The sequence below is a fragment of the Cupressus sempervirens genome, chromosome 1 (assembly GCF_028749045.1).
Source record: "Cupressus sempervirens isolate cs-2001-9-10 chromosome 1, ASM2874904v1, whole genome shotgun sequence".
Taxonomy (NCBI): Eukaryota; Viridiplantae; Streptophyta; class Pinopsida; order Cupressales; family Cupressaceae; genus Cupressus; species Cupressus sempervirens.
The window spans coordinates 606769925-606775924 of NC_143118.1; positions in this window are offsets into that span (position 1 = coordinate 606769925).

The following is a 6000-nucleotide window of genomic DNA, read 5'->3' on the forward strand; positions in this document are numbered from 1 at the left end:
CCGGGCGGGTGGGGTTTTGTGAAAATTTTCGTGAGGGCAAAAAAATCTCCCAGGTGCCAAATTCTCGATGGGTGGGGTTTGCAATTTTCGCGAGGGCGTAAAAATCTCCCAGGGGCCAAATTCCTTGCAGTTGGGGTTTGCAATTTCTGCCAGGGCGGAAAAATCTCCCAAGTGCCAAATTTCGGGCGGGAGGGAGGGGTTTTGTAGAAATTTTTGCCAGGGCAGAAAAATCTCTCGAGTGCCAAATTTCAGGTGAGTGGGGTTTCGTAAAATTTCCACGAGGGGGAAAATAATCTCTTGAGTCCCGAATTCTGAGCTGGTGGGGTTTGCAATTTTTGGAAGGGCAGAAAAATCTCCCAAGTGCCAAATTCCCCGCGAGTGGGGTTTTGTGATTTCCGCGAGTGCGAAAAAGTCTTCCAAGTGCAATTTCCATGTGGGTCGGGTTTTTAATTTCTGTGAGGGCGAAAAAATCTTCCAAGTCCAAATTCTGGGCGGGCGAGGTTTTGTAATTTCCAAGTGCCAAATTCCGAGCGGGTGGGGTTTGTAAATTCCGCGAGGGTGGAAAAATCTTCCAAGTCCAAATTTCGAGCGGGTGGGGTTTGTAAATTTTCGTGAGGGCAGAAAAATCTTCCGACTACAAATTCCAGGCAGGTCCTCGGGTTTTGTAATTTTCACGAGGGCAGACGACTCATGTACGTGATCCAAAATTGTTCAACTTATTTTTTTGGTTAACGCCCAAAGTTTTGAACTCAAATCGAGTTGGCTACCCCAACTCGAATCACCTCCAAATTTTTCGCACAACCCATGTCACCATGCTTGACTTGATTCTAAGTGCCCCAAGTCATGTACGTGGTCCAAAAGAGGTCAACTTTTTTTTTTTTGGGTTAATGCCCAAAGTTTTCAACTCGAACCATGTCGGCAACCCCGACACGAATCGCCCCAACTACCCGAACCCTGACTCGAATCGCGTCGAGCCTTAACTGCCTCCAATTTTTTTGCACGACTCATGTCACTGTGCTCGACATGATTCTAAGTGTGCCGAGTCATGTGCGTAATCCAAAGGTGGTCAACTCTTTTTTTGGGTTAACGCCCAAAGTTTTCAACCCAAATTGTGTCGGTAACCCCAACTTGTATCGCCTCAAGCCTTAACTGCCTCCAGTTTTTTTGCAGGACTCATGTCACCGTGCTTGACTTGGTGCCCCGAGTCATGTACGTGATCCAAAAGTGGTTAACTTCTTCCTTCTTTGGTTAACACCCAAAGATTTCAACCCAAATCGTGTCAGCAACCCCGATTCAAATTGCCTCGAGCCTTAATCGCCTGCAATTTTTTCAAACCACTCATGTCACCGTGCTTGACTTGATTCTATGCACCCCAAGTCATGTACATGATCCAAAAGCGATTATCTCTTTTTTTGGCTAACGGCCAAAGTTTTCAAATCGACTCAGCTACCTTGACTTGAATTGCCTCGAGCCTTAACCGCCTCCATTTTTTTTTTGCTTGACTCATGTAACCGCACTCGCCTTGATTATGAGTGGCTCGAGTCACTTACATGATCCAAAACTGGGTAACTTTTTTCTTTTTTCTTTTTTTTGTCAAGTCCCAAAGTTTTGAACTCGGATAGAGTCGGATGCCCCGACTCGAGTCATCTCCAAATTTTTTGCATGACTCATGTCACCGTGCTCAACTTGATTCTAAGTGCCCCGAGCCGTGTACGTGATCCAAAAGTGGTTATCCTTTTCTTTTTGGTTAACGCCCAAAGTTTTCAACCCAACCTGCCTCGGCAACCTCGACTTGAAGTGCCTCGAGCCTTAATGGCCTCCAATGTTTTTGCATGACTCATGCCACCGTCAAATTTTAGCTTGAATCATGTCACCCAGGGCACCTCGACCCGATCTGGCTTAGCCATTTTCGTCGACCCGATCTGGCTCTTCTTTCTCACTCCATTAGCAAAAATTTGGGAGTTGTTCGACAGCAATTGTCATTCGAATGTGTCATTGCGATGATCTAGAGAGCGATGCTAAGGGCGGGAGCTTGCATCTAGCATTTGGGGATGTTTGTGCAAGCAAGCAGGGGAGCTTCTCTTATCGAAATCTCTCCATGGCCTTTGAATATAGACCTAGTGCCGATGATATCAATGGATACGAGCCTTGGATTCTAAATTTGTTCAGCTAAGATTAGTTTTTGTGAGAGAAGGGTACAAAAGCACTTCCCGATTGCTATGCGGGAGCTCCTTAAGATCGCCTTTGTGCCAACTCGATCGGCACAACACTGGGAATGGTTCGACAGCGGTTGTTGATCCAATGTGTCATCGGGATGTCTTGGAACACGGCCTTTCAAGTGCGATCTCGCATCTAGCACTTGGATTGTGCATCGTCACAAGTGAATGGGGAGATCTCTTTGTGAACAGCGGCATGGCGATTGCAAGAGAAAATTGACTTAGTAGTCGGAGCATTGGCCTCGGGCCATTGTGACGGCCTTGCAATTTCTCTATAATTGTAACCTATGTTTGCGCAGTAGCAGAGTTTACATGTAAGATTGGCCTTTGTTCTTGACAGTTCCAAGTACTCTCACCAAGTCACCAAGTCACCATGTTGGCCAAGCCATTCTGGCCGAGCCGTGTTGGTCGAGCCATTCTGGGCAACCCATGCTGGCCGACCCAATCTGGCCGAGCTCCAAAAACAGTGTCGTGGATGGCTGTTTGGTCACATTTTTCATTGAATTGGATTTTTAAGGGAGTTGTCAGTGCTATCGCAGATTTCTAATGCAAAGAGAGCCTCGCACTAATAGCTTATATAGGAGAGGTTGTTGCTGTGAGCCTCTCCCATGCCCCTTTCATTGATTCAACATTGGTGTCTAGGCGGATCGGATTGTTGGGTTTTCAAACGGTGCATGGTGATGTTGAATCAATGAAAGGGGCATGAAGCGATCTTAGTGCTTTTCCTCAGCTCTCCTTTAGATCATGTTTTCCGCTGACTCAATTTTGGAAAAGGTGTTGCAGCGGTTGCCGATCCATGGCGTGTCTTTTTGGTGATTTTAAAACTTGATCTAAATGTGAGCCCTTGTCTAGCACTTCGACGTTGCTTGGTATAATGACAATTTGCTATGGGTGCTCGACGCTCTAGCAATTTGTCATGGTGTACTTATCACGGCTACATGATAGTAGTCAGAGCATTGGCCTTGGGCCATTGTGATGGCCTTGCAATTTCTCGATAATTGCAACCTATGTTTGCACAGTAGCAGAGTTTGCATGTAAGATTGGCCTTTGTTCTTGACAGTTCCAAGTACTCTCACCAAGTCACCAAGACACCATGCTGGCCGACCCAATCTAGCCGAGCCGTTCTCGCCAAGCCATGCTAGCTGAGCCAATCTGGGCGAGCCATGCTGGCCGAGCCAAGCTGGCCGAGCCGTTCTGGGCGAGCCATGCTGGCCGACCCGATCTGGCTGAGCTCCAAAAATGATGTCGTGGATGGCTGTTTGGTCACATTTTTCATTGAATTGGATTTTTAAGGGAGTTGTCCGTGCTATCACAGATTTCTAATGCAGAGCAAGCCTCGCACTAATAGCTTATATAGGAGAGGTTGTTGCCACGAGCCTCTCCCATGCCCCTTTCATTGATTCAACATTGGTGTCTAGGCGGATCAGATTGTTGGGTTTTCAAACGGTGTATGGTGATGTTGAATCAATGAAAGGGGCATGAAACGATCTCAGTGCTTTTCCTCGGCTCTCCTTTAGATCATGTTTTTCGATGACTCAATTTTGGAAAAGGTGAGGCAGTAGTTACCGATTCGTGGCGTGTCTTTTTGGTGATTTTAAAACTTGATCTAAACGTGAGCCCTTGTTTAGCACTCCGGCATTGCTTGGTATAATGGCAATTTGCTATGGGTGCTCGACGCTCTAGCAATTTGTCATGGTGTACTTATCGCGGCTACATGGGAGCTTTAATATCGAAAGCTCTCGGCAAAAAATTATGGCCGAGCCATACTGGCCAACCCGATCTGGCTTAGCCATTTTCGTCGACCCGATCTAGTTCTTCTTTCTCACTCCATCGGCACAAATTTGGGAGTTGTTCGACAGTGGTTGTCATTCCAATGTGTCATTATGGTGATCTGGAGAGCAATGCTAAGGGCGGGAGCTTGCGTCAAGCATTTGGGGATGTTTGTGCAAGTGAGCAGGGGAGCTTCTCTTATCGAAACCTCTCCGTGGCCTTTGAATATAGACCCAGTGCCGACGATATCGATGGATACGAGCCTTGGATTCTAAAATTATTTAGCTAACATTGGTTTTTTTGAGAGATGGGTACGAAAGCACTTCCCGATCGATACGCGGGAGCTCCCTAAGACCGCCTCTGTGCCAACTCGATCGGCACAACATTGGGAATGGTTCGGCAGCGGTTGTCACTCCAATGTGTCATCGGGGGATGTCTTGGAAAGTGGCCTTTCAAGGGTGAGCTCACGTCTAGCACTTGGATTGCGCATCGTGTAACAAGTGAATGGGGAGATCTCTCTGTGAACGGCGGCATGGTGATTGCAAGAGAAAATTGACTTAGTCAGAGCATTGGTCTCAGGCCACTGTGATGGCCTTGCAATTTCTCTTTAATTGCAACCTATGTTTGCGCAATAGCAGATTTTGCAAGTAAGATGGGCCTTATTCTTGAGAGTTCTAGGAGATGACCTCCGAAACTTTTGGATTGGGCCCCTTAAAGGTGAAATTCATCCAGTTGATCAGATGAGCTCGATGACCATTTCAGTCCCTTGGCTCCATGAATTCACATCTCCTAATCGATGACAATCTTTGGCTCCTTAGACGACCTCATAAAAAATTGGGTCGTGGATGGCTGTTTGGTCAGAATTTTCAACGATTTGGATTTTTAAGGTGAATGTCGGTGTGTTCACTAATTTCTAATGCAATGCAAGCCTCACACTAATAGCTTATATAGGAGAGGTTGTTGCTGTGAGCCTCTCCCATGCCCCTCTCATTGATTCAACGCTGGTGTTCGAGAAAGACACATTATTCAGATTTGGAATATTGGCACCAGCATCATTTCTATTGGAAGGGCCGTGAAGCCATCCCGATTTTTCTATGCGAGTGCTCTCTCCCCAGAGTGGTTCTCTTCACAACAACTTCTTTTGCAAAATTTTTTTGGAATGGTTCAGCAGCAGTTGTCGTTCCAATTGTGCCATTGTGGTGGTTGCTTGGGCAGCGATCTGAAGGGTGAGCCGTCATCTAGCAGTTGGGCTGCGCATCACGAGTTACAAGGGAGCCTTGGTAATTGGAAGGTCCCTATGGCCATTCGATGAGAAGAGACATTTCTTATGTGAGCAAGGATGAATGCAGCCTCGGATTCCAAATGAAATCAATGACATTGGATCTATATATGAGAGCAGAATGAAGCAGCAGCCATTTTGCTCTGCGCAGCTCCCCAAAGTTGCTCTTCTTTCTCACTCCATCGGCACAAATTCGGGAGTTGTTCGACAGTGGTTGTTGTTCCAATGTGTCATTGCGGTGATCTAGAGAGCGATGCTATGGGCAAGAGCTTGTGTCTAGCATTTGGGATGTTTGTGCGGGCGAGCAGGGGAGCTTCTCTTATCGGAACCTCTCCGTGGCCTTTGAATATATAGGCCTAGAGCCAACGATATCAATGGATACGAGCCTTGGATTCTAAATTTTTTCATAGCTAACATTGGTTTTTGTGAGAGATTGGTATGAAAGCACATCCTGATTGCTATGTGGGAGCTTCCTAAGGTCACCTCTAGACAGTGGTTTTCGTTCCAATGTGTCATCGGGGGATGTCTTGGAAAGTGGTCTTTCTTTCAAGGGCGAGCTCGCGTCTAGCACTTGGATTGTGCATCCCGTCACAAGTGAATGGGGGGATCTTTTTGTGAATGGCAGCATGGTGATTGCAAGAGAAAATTGACTTAGTCAGAGCATTGGCCTTGGGCCATTGTGACGGCGTCACAATTTCTCTTTAATTGCAACCTATGTTTGCACAGTAGCAGAGT